Below are 19913 nucleotides of genomic sequence, written 5' to 3'. Positions count from 1 at the left end.
TTATTTCTCCCCGGGTGAAAACAATTGATTATGTGCTCACAGGGACACTAAAGAACAGCTGTTTCTTTCTTTCTTTCTCCTTACGCTTCCGCCAACGACCGATCCGTCTTTCGCCCTCACCACCTCCGTCTTTTCTTTCTGTATATATGCACTGCATGTCCCCTATAATTTTGTTTTTTTTTTAACACCATGTACGTCTTAACTCATCGCAGCTTTGACAGAAGGCCACTGGCTTTTATGTTTTGTGCGTGTGCATCTGCTGCAGGAGCTTTTTGTACGCGGTCTCACGATCAGGAACCCCAAAGTTCAGAGGTCAGATAAATAGTTGTCAGGAGGGCCTCATCCCAGGAGAGAGACAGAGAAACAGACAAAGAGAAGGAGAGCAGGAGGTTCGTAATTAGGAGAGAAACTTGAAACTGGATGTGAAATTAGCATCTTAGCTAATGAGTACAAGCCCTTGCCCCCCTTTGGTTAAACTCAGTCTTAGTCTTTGTTTGTATTATATTCAGCCGGCTCTGTTTGGCTGAAAGTTAAAGCGTTTTAGTCTCATGTACTTTGTGGACACTGGCTCGACGAAGAGAAGAGTGTGGAGAGCGTTTGCTAATTGAAAAGATGTTTGATGAACGTCTCGCCAACGTCTTCCCGATAAGCCAACGCTCTCCACAGTCGGTCTAATGTAACTTGTGCCAATGTCTGCAAGGCGAGTGTGTGATAATAATCTACTTTTTAGTCAAAATCTGCAGCTTTTTAGTCATTTTTCTTTTAATCCATCCGATTATTTTGAACATTTCAGTCAATCTTGTCCAGACAAACCCATTTCTCCTACTATTTTTTGATGAAAAACAGGTTGAGTGATTAATATTTTGTCCGTCAACGAAAATAGACAAACTGTTTTATCTTCAAACTCAATTTTTCATCAACAACAATACTGCATGTTGATATAGTCACAGTTGATGTTTAACGTCTCATCAGCGACTCGTCTCGCTCAATGAAACAATAGGTTGTTGTCGAACATATTAAGTTTATAATTAAAATCAACGCTCCTTGATCGACACTTCTGCGTGTAAAAAACATTGTAATAAACAATCACAATGTATTTTTCTTTGAAACATTAAAGCTTAATATAATTTACTGAAAAAAACATTTTACTTTATGGTACCAATAAGCTTCACCGGTGTTTCATTGCGATCCATTCGTCTGAACGTCCTGCACTTCTAAAGATTTTGCATTAAAAAAACCTTCTGCTGCAGATGAAATAAGTGGCCTCCCTACACACACACACACACACACACACACACACACACACACACACACACACACACACACACACACTGAGGCAACAATCCCATTTCCAAAAGCCATATGAAATAGATACGTCAACACAAAACGAACAGGGAGACACACAGAGAGAGAGAGGGAGGGAGAGAGATGGGGGTTGGAGGAGAGGGGGGGGGGGAGATGGGATGAAGGATAAAAGATGGATTAAGGTTGTGTTTAAGATTGGCAGCGGCGGTTTGTATATGCTGCATGTGTGTATTTAATGTGCGGTTGTTTAGGGGGGAACAGTAAGCTGGGAGATGTGCGACTTTATTTGTTGCAGTGTTATTCTCCTGCAGCCTGCCAGTCGCCATGTCTCAGAAGGAAAAAAAAAGCCTTCTTACCCAACATACTTATCTGTGTGTGTGTGTGTGTGTGTGTGTGTGTGTGTGTTTGTGCAAACCCCTTTACATGTGATAATGACAGCTGTAATGCCTGTCTGATATCTACTCAGCTCTGGGACTTCAGTTGCATGTTTGTATGTGTATGTGTTTATGTGTGTGTGTGTGTGTGTGTGTGTGTGTGTGTGTTGTGTGTTTGTGTACCTGAAACGTGCACTTGGGATAGACATGCTTTAAACGCCCTTTGTGTGAAACGCAGGAACGTATCAGAGAGGGATAATCTTTACCGTGTGTGTGTGTGTGTGTGTGTGTGTGTGTGTGTGATGAATAGTCTACGACAGGTGTTGGGGATGAGATCTCCAATTATCACACTTTAATACCTTTTTTCCTGTTCACACATAAACACACACACACACACACCTCAGTGCGAAGTGGAGGGGCGAGTCAGGAAGAAGCGAAAATGTAGTGAGAGGGAAAAGAGTCCAGAAAAGACGGAAGGACTGGAGTTTCTTTTTATTTCTGACCCTCTTCTGAGTTTTTTTTTTCTTCTTCAGTGCTGCAGACTCCAATAAACAGATCTAATCTTATATTACAAAATAAAAGCTTGTCACACTAATAATGGTTGGTCAAAAATGCACAAATAAAAGCCGTTACAATGGGTCACATGTCTTACAGAGAGACACATTTCTAGTATCTGTTAAAATCTCTATTAAATGCGTCACAAACAACCGACAGCAACATATATTAATTTGGGTAACCATGGTGATAGACCATCGTGGTAGACTAAGTGAAGGAGGATTGTGTCGTTCTTCACCTCCTCTCCACAACTTTGAGTGTGTTGTTGCACAGCACAGTTTACATTTTTACTGCTCAGCTCTCATCAGTCACTTTTTTTTTTTCTTTTTCACAATAAAAGATTTCCATCGCGCTCTCAAGATGACATCACCCCGATGACGTCATGACGGTGATGTCATCTTGGACTTGTGACAAACTGAAAGTGAGGAGTTGGGAGGCATGGGCGTCTAGAAAGATATGCTTATCGGGTTGCATCATGGGAGATGTAGTTACCTTTTTTTTTTTTTTTTAGAGCTGGACCAATACTAGAATCCAAAAGTGGGGATATTTTGGCACTTGCAACTTCCATTTTGACCACTAAGAAAATCTTTCACTCGCGAGGCCCCCAAAGATCAATTTATTAATCACTGCAAGTACAACAGATAGATAAAGTGTTGAGTTTGCAGCAAGCAGGTGCAACACAAACGAAACAGAACAGAAAACAGAAAGACTTCTCATTAAGATATGAGAAAGAATTAGAGTGGAAATGTAATGAATGTGCTAGTCTCAGATAAAGGCCTCATTTAAGTTGAGGAATATGAGACTACAGAGGTTGTAGAGGGCGATTTAGATTAAAGTTTGTATCGTATAGTGAAGTAGGAAGCTTATTGGTGCTGAAACTGAAATGCGACCGGGACGTAGTTTGTTTATAGCCTTACCTTAACTTATTACTTCTGGCGATTACATTTATGCTTCAGAAACCATCCAGGTGGTTCATTTCTGAAATCTTGCCCAACAAAAGTTTAAGTCTCATAAACTTGTGTTTGCCACGGAGCTTATTTTCCGCGGCAATACGAAATCCAATTAAAAAAGTCACGTAGGCTCATCCTCGAGGGGAACCAGGGCGATGCTAACTTCCGGGTTAGCCTACAGAACTTTGTCGTCCCTGCAGTATCGAATTGCGACCCAAAGGAGAGGAGGGAATGTTTGTCGTCTCAGCTTTCACGTGGACGTTTACACAGACGAACACATGAACAGTGAGTTTCGTCGTCAGCACCCTCCGTCTCCGTCTCCGTCTCCCTCGTTGTGTTTGCGTCCTCCCTCGCCTATGAAGTAAAGAAAGGCCCTTTCGCTTTCTCGCTCTCCCGTCGCTGATGGTTCTGTATCTGCTGCATCAGCGATGTGCCAGGCAGCACAATGACATCATCTAACGCAGACAGTGTGCGATGACTGACACTATCCTCTAGCCTGTCAATCATCATCGCCACCCGCCCTCTAGGAAAGCTGTGTTTATCTGCAGCTGTGACTGACTGAGGGACAGGTGTGTGTGTGTGTGTGCGCCTCGTACGACACATGCCGCCACACACAGGTCTCATCACGTCTCCATGTGTGTGAGGGGAAACTATTATTATTATTAGGGAGTCATCATGAATCTTGACCCCACAAATTTCAAAGACAAACATTTTAACTGCAGGGAGGGATGACGGAGCATTGCTGTTGGCGCTATCAAGCAAACAAGAGTTCAGCTGGACGCCGCGGCTTTGCCAGCTGGACAGGTGTGACCAGAACAAACACGGAGAGACCAGGAGGACGTCTGCAGCCAAAACAAATCTGATGTTGTTGGGTTTTTTATGCCTAAACGCTACTACAGTCTACAAATAATGCAAAATGAGTGTTGAAGCTGAGCTGATGCTTTGAGGTTCCACGTCGTATTACTTTGGACTTTTCTCACCATTTAAAAGTCTTGACGTGAAGCGATGTTTTTCCCAGTTTCTGATGTTTTATGAGTTCAATCTGTGCACAAGAGAGCTATTTTGAGGGACTGGGTAATGACTGGATGCCCTCTAATTTTAAGTTGCAGATGTAGTCGCTCAAAATAAACTTTACTTCCGGTGTCTCACGGAAATTTCTAACTATTTCATTGTCTCATCAACGCTGATCAGCGGCTGGTTCATACGATTATATGGAGCAAATTTCATCATCATGACTGAAAATCATCTTGATTAATTTGTTCGTTATTGCTGGATCGGAAAAAAAAATAAAAAATCTGAAATGCAATTTATACGCCCAGCGATGAACGGCGGTGCACATTAAGTTTGCGTGATGAAATTTCACACCGTTGTTATGGATTATTTAATAATGTCATACTTTAAAGCACATTAAGGACGATGTGTTTTATTAAAAGATTTCACTGCACGAGCAGATTAATGAAAACAAAGAAACAGATGCGTGTTTGTGCGTTTGCTTACACGCTCGTGCATTAGTTGATTTTCATGTTCGGTTAAACTCCCGCTCTCTGTTGTTATTAAGCATCGCATGAAATTCGGTCTGATTTTATTTTGCTGATGTGAAATCGGTCTTTTGTCCAAACTGCTGAAGTGAGGAACATGTTTCCAAACAACACATGTCAGCGCACCTTTCAGTTCAGTGTTTGTGGGGAGTAAAACTCAGGGACTTTTTATTTAGTACACGTGAAAATAAAGAGCATCCGTTAAATAATCTCATTAAACTTTATTTTGCGTCTTGAACACTCACTTGAAGTGAACAAAGTGTGGCCGTGTGTGTGTGTTTGTGTCTTTATTCTGCTGGAAAACTACATTAACAAAGAGGAAGTTAATGAAATTAATTCAAATGTGCCTCGAAAAGGAACAATTTCACAGCTGAATACAACTGAAGAGACGATATTTAAGAGGACGCACCCTGTTAATCACAGAGCTGAAACAATTAAAAGGCTACAGAGCTGTATACACGCTGCAGAACTGTGAAAATAAACACTAAATACATTAGAAATGACTATGAAAGTCCAACATGCAAACGTGATTCGGGCTGGATTTGAATAATAATTGTTGATAATTGCTTGATTTATTAGTTTTCCGTGCATATTTTGTTATTAAACGTGAGACAAACAAACCAACTGTGATGCTGGGAGACATGAATTCAACAGATGCTGGTGACAGTTCTTTATTAAATATCATTTAATACATTTTTAACAACTCATCTTAACTTTTGTCAGCGTCTGTCGGAGAGCCGTGTGAACAGATGCACAGAGAGGAGTCGTTCATCTCTCTCAACACTGAATCTGGAAACAGATGAGAGTGTGTTATTTACTGTTACCTGCTCCGATGCTCTGATGTCACACGTTTTTCGCTCCAGCTCTGCAGGATTGTTTTCTACAAGTCGACTGGCTGAATAAATAGGATATTTGTACATGCAGAAATGATCAGAATAACACATGTGGGTGGTTGTTGGACGGGTAAGATCTGATTTCTGTCTCTTGATAATGATGAGATTTATTATTTTTTATGGAGAAATATTATTATTTTCCCCTCCCGCACAAACCTGGTGGCCTGCCTCTATTTTTAGCAATGTGTTCTTGAAAATCTACACTTATTTTTACACTGCATCGGTCTTTATCCAGTAGTTTCATATTCATCTGAAGCATTCTGTATTTTTCTACTGTATTTTTTGGGAGCTTTTGTTCCTCCATCCTCAAATATTTCACCACCGACACACTTCAGACTGAAAATCGCTGATGGCCGTCACTGAATGGGGCCTTTGAAACCGTCAGATGGAATTTTTGTCTCGTGTGCGTTCGTTCCCGCTCATGAGTTTCGCAGTGTTTGTACAGTTCTGTATGTTTTTACAGAAGTGCGTGCGAGTGTCGCGTGTGGCCCGTGTGTGTGTGTGTGTGTGTGTGTGTGTGTGTGTGTGTGTGTGTGTTATGGTTGGACGGCCGTCACAGGCTCATGAACTGGCCGTGATCCATGCTGGTGTGTACAGTATGTTTACACACGGTACAGTATGTGTGTACACGCCACTGTGACTGTGTGTGTGTTAGTGTGAAGGTGTGTGTGTGTGTGTGTGTGTGTGTGTAATCGCTGTGACCCATAATGTTTTTCTCTCCAGGAAAAAAAAAAAAAAGAGGGGAGGTGAACCGGGAGTCGTGCCCCAGCTCGTAGCTCCACTGGTGGGTCAGCCAGGCGTCCCGCAGGGCCCGTGGCTCCGGGTCTGACCCGGAGAGTGTTCCAGATTTGTGAAGATGCCGATCCGTAGAGGGTAGTTTGTGTATGTGTGTGTGTGTGTGTGTGTGTGTGTGTTTGTCTGTGATTAGCCTGACTAGCTGCTTGTTGATGTTCTGTTTAATGATGTTCCCAGAGAGACACAGACAAATGTTCAGAGAAGGAGGAAGAGAAGGAGGAAGAGGAGGAGGTGCATGACAGCAATAAACTTGCACACACTTAATTGTCTCGTGCAAAAGCAGAATGTATTTTAGTTTACATTTTTTCTTTGGGTGATGACAACAGCAAACATTGATTGTGACACATAGTTTTGGATTTCGTAGCCTCAAACAATCTCACGAGATGTTGAGTACAAATCTAAAAACAAGACAACAGAGAAAGTGTGTCTCAATAAAGTGAAAAAATAATTATCATTTTTGTGCTTTGGTAATTTATTTACCCCCCAAAAAAGTAGACAAAACACACAGTAAACAATGTTTAAGACAGATTTCATTACGAGCATTTTCTTCTCCCTTTCTGTCGACATCATTATAATCATCGTGAATTTGTTTGGCCACGATAATCATGTTGTAAACATGATGTTGTGACAGAAGTGAGCGCTAAATGTATTAAAAACTACTACAAATAAAAATACTCAACATGCAGGTATGACACAGTCTGTCTCATTATATTATATTTAATTATGAGTGATGCATTATTCTGTTTACATCACTTGCATGTAGTTGAGATGGAACAATTTATCTCCCCTTTTCTTCTGTCGGGTTCTTTAATCGACAAACGATGCATCATATTTAATTACATAACTTTTAATATATATGTATATACATCTGTAATTAATAGAAAGTGAAATATTTACCACTTAATGTGTTAAAGTTGCACAGAATGCTCAAACAAACTCTGTTTCAGCCCACCGTTGCTGAGCAGATTGACTTTATTGTCATCAGACTTCCTCTTTGGTATAAATTTACATCATTCTTCTCGCTGAGTTCTTTAAAACTTAACTACAGCTGTAAAACCACCGTGAAAAAAAAAAAAAAGCCTCGCCAAAAAATATGCCTCATGGCAGAGAGACCCTCACGCGCCTTGAGGGAGGCCTTTTGAAAAGATCTGCTTGCTCCTATTTTTGGTGGGATTTTAGTGAATTTTAACTTTCTGCAGCAGATAAACAATTAACGGGATCCTCCTGCTGCTGCTGCTGCTGCTACTGTGTGTGTTTACTGTCTGCAGCTCTGTGTCTTGTAGTTTGGAGACCCGGCTGTCTTTGATTGCATGTTACCTCTTATTGTTCGACTCCTCTTGGGCATTATAATCCACGGTTCTGTGTGTGTTTACATGTTTGTCCATTCGTATCAGAGGTTACGTGTGTGTGTGTGTGTGTGTGTGTGTGTGTGCGTGTGTGTTGTTGGTGCATAGTCCCTCGGTGGCTGTTCCCCTGCTGTAGACGCCTGTTCTGGCGATAGCATTGTCTCCATGTCCAAAGACCTGCCGGCTGCCCTATTCCACCACGTCTTTATCATGCTAATACAGAGAAAGACGGAACGAGGGAGGAGGGAGGACGTGGGGAGGAGGGGGGGAGGAAGGAGGGAGAGGGAAACGATAGCTCGACAAACAGAGAGAAGGGGTAATCTTTCCCCTCCTCTCTCTCTCTCCGTCCCCGTCTATTCCTTCTCACCACCTCCTCCTCCTCCTCCTCCTCCGTTCTCCCTCTCTCCCCCTCTACTTCCCTTTCTTCTCGTCCCCGCACCCTCTTCATCTGCCGCTTTCTTATCTTCCCCCCTTACTTCTTTGATAATCCCTCCGAACATTGTCTTCATAATTACACACAACAATGATTCCCATCCTTGCAAGAGAAATGTGCGCCGCGCATGGAGAATATTTCATAGATGAAGACCAGTGTGTGAATTAATAACTTGGGTTTCTCATATAAGGTTGTTTCTGTGTGTGTGTGTGTGTGTGTGTGTGTGTGAGAGAGAGAGAGAGAGAGTGTGTTTGAAGGGGGGAGCACATGGAGCCCAGTGTTGTTTTAACACGACTGTTACATTATGCATGCTGACAGCCCTGCCTGTCCCCATTAAAGGCCCATCTTGTTTCCCCATTATATCTGGTTTCTCTGTTAATAGACCTCTTTGTGTGGCACTTCCCTTTATACTGGGGGTGTTACAACAGAAAGGTCAGCGCCGGTACAACCCGCCATGCTGCCGCGGCCCCCGAACGACTGCGTAGTCCTCTCATCGCGGCTCCTGGGTTTTTTTTTTTTTTTGGAGGAGGTATGTTAGATGTTCAACCATCTCTTCCTTTGTTTTCGTGCTCAGGTTTTTATTTCTCTCGCACACGTTATGAGGTTCATAAGCCACAACAGACTTAATTCATATTTAATAAATAATGTAAAACGCTTCTTTATGGACCGGCAGGAACAGAGACGTTGTACGAGAGGGGACAGTTCAAGAACACAGACGCGGAATAGGAAAAGTCCAGTGACAAAAAAGCCAGTCGTCTGCTTTATTACAGCCGAGCTGGGAAACATTTCAGCACACCGTGGAGTCTCACCGCAGTTTCAACCGATTTTGGTCGCAGACGGACTCCTAACAGGCATGGAAGAGAAGAAAATCATGCTAATGCGCAAGATTACCAAGAACAGCGAGGTTAATCAAAAATTTGACATTAAACTCTCACATTAGTTGAAGAGCTCTGGTGGGACGAGCTGATGACGTCACGTGTCGCGGCACCGCTGGGTTGAGACGTAGAAGTAGGTGGTTTGGTGAAAGCTCGGGCATCTGAGGAAAAAAAAGAGATTTCAAGCCACATTTTAAGCAATTTTTATGTCCCAGTGACCATTAAAAGTAAAGTTTGGGCTTTTCGTGCCCAAAATAACTGATGGGGGGCGCTGCAGAGAAGACTTGGCTACAGGGAAGTAAATCTCTTCTTTCAGCATAACTTAGGCCTACTTTGTCTTCCCTGCTAGTAATTTATTTCATCTAAAAAGACAGAAGATGTTTATAAACCCATTTGGCTTGAAAAATACATGGAAACTTTCCGTTCTAAGTTTTTACCTTTGCCGGACGTGGTTTTTGTCTTTTTCTGTACCTAGTTTAAACGCTCCAAAACAACTGATGGTAACACATTTTTTGAGATATATAGAAAAGTTTGTGAGTTTTTTAATGGAAACACGGCTTTGGAGACAGGATCTAAATACTCACTGTGACAATCATTTTACCCTTTGTTGGGGAGAGGAGTAAAAAAAAGGCCGACACATGACCTGCTGGGTGACGTTGAATTGTGTTAAAAAAAATTGTAGGATGACACTGAATTAACACGTGGGCATTTAAACTCAACTTTCAAATGTATTTGATGGCGACACAGCAGCCAGGGTTTGGTTTTGCCCTACCTTGACTTTTATCACTTTATTTATTTACCCAGAACCGCCATCTTTCCTTAACTTTACCCAAGTGCTTGAAAATCTTAACCACGGTTTGGTTACCAGGAGTTGAAACGATAGATAAAAACAACAACAGATGAAATGTGCTGACAGTGAACAGCTGGGAGACACATTTAATATAAATTATGTTGCTATGTTGACAGTCAACCACTTAACATCCAGTCCAAAAAACCTCATTTATCAAGATTTGCATGTGCAGACATGATGGAATATTTTAGCAGAGGAAGCTTTTATCAATCATTCACCAACGTCCCTCACAACTATTAGCTGTTGGCTTATTATGAAGTTTCAAACCTACGTCCTGTTATAAATGACTTTTTGTCCAAGAAGACAGCGAGCTTGCTGCCATAAATGTTCCCCTCATCCATCCGCCCTCTCTCACCCGTCCGAAGCCGAGCAGATAAAATATGAAACGTTGTGTTTGACGTCGACTTGAATGCCCCGAATGAAATAAAGCCACGTCGATGAATCTCTCCTTATTTTAGTACCCATAAATCTGTGGGTTTGAGGCATGTTTGGAGACGTTTCCATCCAAAATTCAGTCGCAACTAGAAAAAAAAACACACAAAAAAAAAAACGCAGCCCCGTGTGTGATTATATCTGCATCGAATCCATCAAGCGGTTTAACGTAGCTACTACTTAGAAATCCTCCATCATCGCAAACGCTGCGGAATGACTTCATTATAATAACTGGATGATATAATATCCTGCTAGCGCTGCCATCTTTTTCTCTTCATCCGCTTCTTTTTTTTTTTTTGCTCTCTGCTAGCTTTTTGACCTCCCCCTCGCTCCTTCCTTCTCCCTCTCCCTCTCTCATGTGAGTCCACTGTGTGCCGGCCTCTGCCAGTGATCCATGGATGGTAATGGCCATTCCTGCTGCTCCCACAGCACACACCATTACTGCTGGAACACCCAGACGGAGCGCGACAGACGGAGGAAGGAGAAGAGGGGGAAAAAGGCCGAGAGACAGAGGAGGAAGAAGACGGGCCGAGGGAGAGAGAGAGAGAGAGAGAGGGAATATTTTGGTTTCAAAAAGCGTAATCATGACATGAAACTGGAAGCATGGCAGCGTGTGTGTGCGCTGCGTAAATGTGTGTGTGTGTGTGTGTTGGAGATCATTTCATGGTGAGGATTAGACAGGGCCAGGTAAGATATCTTGTTTCCTGTGACCTGCTCATCGCGAGGTTTCCCACACTCATCACTTCACTCTATCATCCCTCTCGCTGAGATATAAAACATGTAGACAGTGACCTCCAACACACACACACACACACACCATTTCATCACACACTTACCCGTACCTTCATACGCTGCAGAGCTGTAAATCCAAATTATCTCCAAATACCTCATTTCAGTCGATCTCTCTCTCTCTCTCTCTCTGTGTGTGTGTGTGTGTAACGCTATATTCCTGACATACTGAAAACTTGAGAGATGTGTGTGTTTCCTGTAACTCACTGCGGGTTATGATAACAACCGTTTCTCCTGTCAACAGCCCATAATGTCAGATTTACAGGGTTGCCCCCGGTAACCAGCCGGGGCTGGCGTGGCTGAGTGATTCTACAGCATCTGTCAGAGCGAGAGAGGCCATCTATCACACACACACACGCGCACACACACACACACACACACACTCATATCTAATGTGTCTCTCAAACGGATTTTCAGTGTAACAGGGGAAAGATTTCTGGATGAATAATCCAACACCTCTCCTCCGTCGGAAACCGTTCCTCCACAGAAAACTGTCGTCATCGCTTGTTTTATTCAAACAGCTTTAAACCGTGTGTGTTTATGTTTCGGTCGCAGACGCAGGACGCAGTTCTTGTAGTGCGGCGACAGGAAGTGGTTGGAGCGGATGAACAAAGCATCTGATTTTGTCTGGTTTGTCATTAAACACCTTTGGTTGTTTGAGCAATTTAAAGGTGCAGTGTGTAAGAAATAACCAGCACGTCTTGGCCGCTGTCGGTCCGAAGCTCCTGTGCTCGTGGTCCAAACATTTTCTCCATCATATCTGTCGGCCTGGCTCCTCTCAGTTTGATTTACATTTCCCTTACAATGATACTACCTGTGTGAAGGTGTGTCTTTAACGGATGATGTGCTAGTCTTGTGTAGTTGGTCAGAGGATGGCTGTAAACACACACACACACACACACACACACACAAAGCTGCTAACAGAGCTCCATTTATCCGGTGGCAAACGTCCTCTGTTATCTAGTTAGTTAAAAGCTTTGTGTTGGGTTTTCACCAGCAGTTACTTAACTGAAACTGGTGAAAGCAAACGTGATGAAACAGCCGATATTTGCGAGCACGAGGGACGAGGACAGACCTGAGATCAGTCTCACCACACAGGTTTGTTTGAGGTAAAGAACGGGCTCGTCACGGGTTAGCCGTGGTCATGAGATGTCACTGTGGCCTGCTCGGAGGCAGCGTGGGCACATTTTAAACCTACTCAGGAGGAGCTCCATCCAGGGTGCAGCTTGGCTCAAATAAATGCCAGTGGAAAAACCACACAACAGTCCCCTGGTCCGGAGCTCCCACATTGCTAGCTCGCTGAGTTAACTATCCAATGGCAGCTACAAGCAAGCAAGCGGTTACTCCAATTCTTGTATATCCTGCCTTTAAATATATCTGGTGCTCTTTTTTAAATAGTCAAAACATCGTAAATGGCTACATTACATGGCGTTTCTATTCAAAGTGCCATAAAAGAAAAATAAAAGATGACAGCAGAGAAGTGGATGATGTTTCCGGACTGGACCACGAGGTTTGGACCTGCCGTGGATCTCGGTGGTTTCAGAGACTACAGTCGTCGACACTCTCAAACTTTAATTATAGGTGCAGCTGACCGTCCTTGCATCGTCCATGTGGGTCATTTTTTCAACAGTTCAGTCACGAGGACTCGTTGTTCAGACCGTCTTCCCACTTTTTCCTCGTTCTTTCTCTTTCTTGTGAAGTGAAAAAATAGCACAAACTAACTAAACAGTGCGAGTTATGCCTTTCTTCTCCGTTAATGTGATCAAAGCTGTGTTTTAACTGTTTTAAATGGGCCTCGCTGGCGGGCGTTTCCACTGATGTGAAACCCGGGGGACGTATCGGAGGATGTGATCGTGTACCACGTTTACAGTCTGCCTGTTTAGCTCTTATCACACCGCACTACTTCTAGATCTGATCTTGATAGACTATTTTAATTCTTATCATAATAGACTATTTCATGCACCGATGCCTCTCTACTCCCGTGCAGCTGTGATGAGGTATAATTGGTTTGTTATGCACATATTCTCGGGCTGCCTCACCGTGCAGCGGACAGAATTTTATTGTGTTTTCTCTTGTTGCCTTTTCTTCTCTTTTGTACTTTCACCATTGTTGAAGCGGCAGCGTTGGCCTACTTCCATCTCTCTGTATCTCCAAACACACACACACACACACACACACACACACACACACACACGGATAGACACTGAACACACCAAAGGTTAATAGTTGTTGCATTGGTGACGATCACTGATGATTGTCCACCGAAGCGCGACCGCTGTCTCTTCTAATCTTAAACACACATGCAGTGACATGATGTCTTTGGGTTTCCCGTCATTGAATCTTGTAAGTTCTCACTCAGTTAAACAGAAAACAGAGCGAGGATGAAAATACTTATTATCATAATAGTATTTAGTTGGTAAGTATTTTAGGAAGCTCCTGTTGCTCTCTTGTGAGTCATGTTGCACCCTGCAGAGCCACAGTGGTTCCACTTTTATGTCTCGGCCACTTCGACTCGTCCTCTTCACCTGTGTTTTCAACTCCAACTCACAGAATACATGTTGGTGTATGCAATATGCATTTCTTGATATAAACGTTATGTTTGAAATGCTGAAACTTTAAGATTTCTGTTGGTGAATGTTGAATTTGATGTTGTGACGACACTAATCGTCTCATTAGGTTTAGGCACAAAAAACACTTGGTTAGGGTTAGGAGAAGATAATCCTTTGACTTAAAGGGATATTCCGGTGTAAATTTAATCCATGGTCTAACACACCGTGAAACTGTGTTAGACTCCCTCTCGAGAGATCAAGTCAGCAGACCGCTAATTTACGGAGTTTTATTAACCTCAGAAACGACCGCACGACAACAATACACTGCAGTAAATGGATCCAAATATAAACCGCCACCAAAAAGCCACAAATAATGCTCAGAACAGCACCAAACTTCAGCAACAGTACAAATAGGGTCTCAGCACATAGTCTGGGGCATCTAACCTCCGCTAGCTTAGCTGGATTTCTACTGAAAAGCTGACTAAATTTACCACTCTTCTGCAGCAGCTTCCTGTTGACGGGAAGTCCCGACGAGTCGATTACCGAGTGCAGTAGAGTTCCACAGGCTCATGGATGAAAATGTATGATTATGACTCCATGGAAACGCAATCAAAGTTCATATGTGTCTTACCTGCCAGTTTATAACAGTTATTATCGAGAGCGGACAGGGAAAAGAACGGAATTGAGCATTTCTAACCGCACTCGGTAATCGTCACGTCGGGACTTCCCCGACCCGGAAGCTGATGGAGGAGAGTTGAACTCTGTTTTTTAGCTTCACAGTAGAAATCCAGCTAAGCTAGCGGAGGTTAGATGCCCCGGACTATGTGCTGAGACCCTATTTGTACTGTTGCTGAAGTTTGGTGCTGTTCTGAGCATTATTTGTGGCTTTTTGGTGGCGGTTTATATTTGGATCCATTTACTGCAGTGTATTGATGTCGTGCAGTCGTTTCTGAGGTTGATAAAACTCCGTAAATTAGCGGTCTGCTAACTTGATCTCTCGAGAGGGAGTCTAACACAGTTTCACAGTGATTTAGACCATGGATTAAATTTACACTGGAATATCCCTTTAAGACTAAACAGGAAAATATTTACCTACGTTTCATTAAAATATCCAGTGGTGTCACACTTACAAATGCTGAAACGCTGTCTCGAACAATGGCCCCAGAATAAATGTACCCAATGCACATTTCTGCAAACCCGTGAATATGTTGAAATGTTTAACTTAACATTTCTTTTGGTTCAGTTTTAAATCTTATGTCGTGACAACATTGTGTTTACAATCGTGTTATGTTTAGGCACAAAAACAACTTGGTTGGGGTTCGGAAAAGAAGATGTTTTGATTAAAATACAGAGTTTTGTTCCCACAAACAGCCACGGTGATTTATATGGCCAAAAATCACAATCCCATTGCCTCAGTGGTCTTTACAATCTGCACAGTGAATGACATCCTCCTCAGAAATAGCAGTTTTTATAACCTAAAATTTGTCCCGTCGAAAATATGCAGTGGTTTCACTTCACAAATGTCGAGACACCATCTCGAACAGGCATCTCTCCTCGCTGTCACGACATCATCTCCTGCACCTCCTGACATGAAGGTCCGCTCTTATGAATGCACTCTGAATCATGTAATGTAACTGTGGTCACACGTATTATAGCAATGTTGATATGATGCGTACAAAACACACAAATTCAAATCAACCAAGGTTTGCAGAAACGTACTATACCAACATTTTATTCTGAGGTACTGCAGTCATTACAGTCATCCAACAGTTGAATGAACCAAGAATTATGCTGCAATTATTCTGTGAAAGCAGGATTTGAAACTTCACTTTTATGAATTGGTAAATGAAACCATAAAGCACGTTTCTTTATGAATCCTCAGTTCGTTACAGTCCAGCTACACCGAACACGTGATGTGTGTCAGCAGTGCTGATGTGAAGCAGAACACACGTATGCTTCAGGTTTGTGTGAGTCAAAGACACGTATACGAGACATTTAAGTCAAGTGAAAAGTTCCCACTGATTTGTGTAATATGGATAAGTTAAGGGCAGGGAAGGTGATTACGTAGAGGGATGGTTGATTGTTGAGTCTCATTCCCAGGTTGTCAAACACTGATGCTTTATGTCGGCGTTCAACCTGAATTATAACCCAAAACATCGTAGCGGACAGCCTGGGAATGAAACTCCACGATCAGCTATCCCTCTCCAGAATCACCGTCCCTGCCTTTAACATCTACAGACTGCAGTAATCTATTGGTTACGGTCTCCGTCCCGAGAGATAGATCTCTCTGCTTAGATCTTGACGAAGGGTGGCAGTTTCACTTGGCAAGATAGCTGTAGCTCACATCTCACTACTTGTAAAGTACGCAGCGTCTCCTCCGCCATCTTGTGACTACGTTTGACTTTTCTTTGTTCCTTCAAATGTGAAATATGTCTGCGTCTTGTGCTGTCCGGTTCCATACAGATAACGGTTTGGAAGAAGTTGATATTCAGGAGCTGTGGGACTTCGGTCGGCTCGTGGAAGTCGCTGAAGTATCGTCCTCGAGCATCCAGACGACGGTAATCTAGATAAAGTCACCGAGCAGCCACCTGCCGTCAGTCAGGTAAATTCACCTATTCATTTCCTGCACCCAGGTCGTTTAATTTACCAAAATATCGTCGCTGCATGAGACATTTCTGTCTCAAAGGACCACGTACGCCTCGTGTAAAGACTATAAATAGCAGAGGGGCCCATTTTTACGCTTGCGGAGCAGATCTCGGTGGCACTTACGCACCACGTGGGCGCCGCTCTTGCGTACAGCAGCCGCTCCACCGAACGTCTGCATACGTCACGAGTGTGCTGTCGCCAGCCTGTTACACGTTTTGAATCTGCTCCAGTTGCACTGGAAGATCTCGATTCCAGATCCTGTTTTTCTTTGACAAAGCCGTCGCTGAACCTGTGAGCGTCTTTATCTTTTGATCGGGTGTTGTCGTTTTTTCCGTTCGGCCCTAATGGAAGAACAATTATAACCCAGAACAATGTGTGTGTGCACTGTAGTCGCCACCTGGGTGTGTGGGATATGTCATAATGTGTTATGTTAGTCACTGCCCCTCTGACAGCCCATGTCAATAGGTGGGTGATACAGCTGTCATCATATTGTGGTGTGAATGAGCTTGGCTCGGCTGTGTGAGTCTGTATATTTGCACTGTGTGTGTGTGTGTGTGTGTGTGTGTGTGAGAGTGTGTGTGTCTGCAGTCCCAGACGGAAGCCCAGAGGACAGATGGTGGGTTCAGACGCAGACTGACACACCGTAACCAAGCGATTACACACTCAATGACTCCCCCTGAAGAGAGAGAGAGGGAGAGAGGAGAGGAAGAGGGGGACAGGGGGGAGAGGATGGAGAGAAAAAATGAGAGAGAGAGAGAGGGTGAGAGGGGAGAGACGAGGGGAGGAAGAGAGGGTGAGGGAGGAGTGCGGGATATCTGAGGAGAGGAAGAGGTGTCAAGTTTTTCATTTGCAAATCTGGTAGATTTAAAAAATGGGCAAAGTGGAAGCGAGCGAGGAGCGAAGACGAGGAGTCGGATGGAGTAAAAACAAGTTGAAATGAGAGAGGAGGTGGAGAGGGAGGAGGTGGAGAAGGGGGGGGGGGGCCCTGTACCAGGAAGAGATGGTGAGAGTGAGAAAAGAGGGAGTAATGGATGGATAGAAAGTCTTCAGGGACACCGGATTACATGATAGCCAATTAGAGCGAAGGATGTTGGAAACTCCCCTGATGAAACCGATACGTGATTGGTTCGGTGGTTTATTATGCTCGCTGAGCTACCGTTGCCTCTTTAATACACTCAGATGCGCACAGACGCAGATTAGATTTGGGTAATCTTAAACTGGCGGTGTGTTGTTGTGGATCTGATGTTACCGACATGATTCATTCCAATAACGTGTCACAGCTGATATACGCGAGGAAAGACTGCAGACTCTTTAAGGACTCTAACCTCTGCCCACGAGGAACACTGTTTACAGCAGCGAGACAGACCGAAAACACCCCCAACACACACACACACACACACACACACACACCACCAGCCGAGTGTAGCCCGGCCCAGGTCAGGTCAAGCGGGATCATGGGAAACCATTCCTGTGGCCCTTCTCACCTTTTTCATCTCAGAGCGTCTCAAAAACATCCCAGACATCGCGCTCTCTGCTCTCCTCCTCTTCCTCCTCTCTTTCCCTCTTTCAGGTCAAACCCCTCTTTTCTTTTTTTCTTTCTTTTTTTTTCACCAGCTCTGACACAACAGTGGCCACAGAGGGAAACTTTTACATGTCCGCGAAGGTTTTATCGACTACTTAAACAATCAAGTAAAAGTTTTCTTCGCGTAAAACAAGACTTTTTTCGTCGCTGGTAAAACGTGAGGGCAACTGAAAATGAACCAAGAACTCCACAATAAATTACTTTCTTGTTTGCATATGCTATAACAGCCATGGCACTTAAACCTGTGTACAAATGCCACAACTTAAACATCTGTTGGGTCAAACTATAAGTGCGTTTACACCAGAATAAGCGCGTCTGTGCACTCTAAGAAAAGACATTTTACTTTTACTGACAGGAGACGAGTTTGCCTTCCTCTTTTTTTCTCAATTGAAAACAGCAGATCATAAACCTCATTAGCTTACATCCAGAAGACGTTAAATGTGTCTTAAAAGTCAGCGAGCATTCTTACCTTCAATACAGGTCATAGCATCGTGTCTGAAAAGGGGCGAGAACGGACGCGTTTACCCGGCTGTTGAGTTTTCATTGCTGCCAGTCGGAGCCGTGAAGAGTATATACTCATTATACACATTCATATTAAGGACCGAATCTGGATATTAGTGGGTTTTTTGTCCAGTGTGACAAGGACAAATTAAAGAACTGGCTTTATAAGGAGGTGTTACATGTATTACAGGCACAATTACTTTATTAAGGACGCAAAAAAAACTCCATAGCACACAAAAAAAACAGTAAATACGTCGCAGTTCCTTCCTAAGATCGGCCCATTTTCACTCCGTAGTCCAATAACTGATGAGCAAGCTTGGTATCTGCGCTTCCACGTCACCTGTTAGTGTTCTATGTTTTAGCTTTGTCTACATTGAAAGGAAAAACAAATTAACAGGATGGTTAGAGATGTTGCTGGGGAGCTCTAAGCAGCACTCGACACTCCCTCAGGTGCGTGCGAGGCCAAAGACACCGATGTAATGACGCTACACTCTTCACAGATGCATCATTGTATGCAGTCACATCTGATGTTAGCAAAAAACAGTGTGAAACGATCAGCACCGTGGTCTGTCGTCAGAAACAGATACATAGAGAGCTTTGTTGATCCCAAGAAAGGGAACGGGGGCCGACCTGGAAGCCAAGAAGCAACGTTGTGATCTTGTCATCGGCATTCAAGCAAAGAATGAGCGACTTTTCTTGTTTCCCTTCAGACTGGAATGGCTTTGCTTCGATGCACGTCATTTTGCTGCGCACATAAAACTTAGAATGGTGAATTTATCCTTCCAGTGCAAAGTTTAGTTCTTGCTGCGACATTCGAATAAAGGCAACCTGTACCGTCTTATGTCTGATGCCAATATCAGTAACATTTCAAACAAAATGAGTTGAAGTTTGAACAAAAATGCTGGAATATTCTGTGACCTACACATCAGAACTGCTCGGGCTGCGCTGGTTCTGTGTGATCCAGCAGGCCGGGCTGTGTAAGTGAGGGGCGAGGGTGGGGAGGCGGCGATGAAGAGGGGTCTTTTCCGTTTCTTTCGTGTCAGCGCAGAATCAGAGTGGAACTTTAAATCCAGCCCTGTGTGGACTCTTCTGGAGCAGATATTTACAGATTGGGGGGGATTAGGAGGACGGCTCTTATTAAGACCGAGTCCACATCATTTGACTGTCATTCTACTTAATCATCGCTAAATGGACTCATTAAATTCCTCCTCTAAAGTGTTTCCCTTCAAACTCCGTGGCTTTGAGGCGCTGCACACACACACACACACACACACACACTGACCCAGTCTATTGAAGAGACTTTTATCAAATGTAATTTATCAACTTTCTAATGCGACCAGGACTTGTGATGCAGTTAATTCTGCAAGAAGGATTAGTTGTGTGTCTCTGGTTGTACCATATATATATATATGTGTGTGTGTGTGTGTGTGTGTGTGTGTGTGTTGTTCTGCTGTGCTGTAGTGTAAAGGCCGTGTCTCTTTTGCGTGTAAGCTCACAGCT

At 43.4% G+C, this 19913-nt stretch overlaps 1 long non-coding RNA gene across 1 annotated transcript in view; it reads left to right on the top strand.

Annotated features, from left to right (window-relative positions):
• The window catches only part of LOC115585068 (uncharacterized), a 120597-nt gene that overhangs the window by 52410 nt on the left and 48274 nt on the right, over window positions 1-19913 (top strand). Inside the window, exon 3 of the long non-coding RNA XR_003984658.1 lies at window positions 16148-16286. This is a non-coding gene — a long non-coding RNA (uncharacterized LOC115585068). The remainder of the gene's footprint in view (window positions 1-16147; window positions 16287-19913) is intronic.

Source organism: Sparus aurata, chromosome 1 (assembly GCF_900880675.1).
Source record: "Sparus aurata chromosome 1, fSpaAur1.1, whole genome shotgun sequence".
Classification (NCBI taxonomy): domain Eukaryota; kingdom Metazoa; phylum Chordata; class Actinopteri; order Spariformes; family Sparidae; genus Sparus; species Sparus aurata.
The sequence above is the reverse complement of the archived record's forward strand: the minus strand, read 5'-3'. Positions and strand labels throughout refer to the sequence as shown.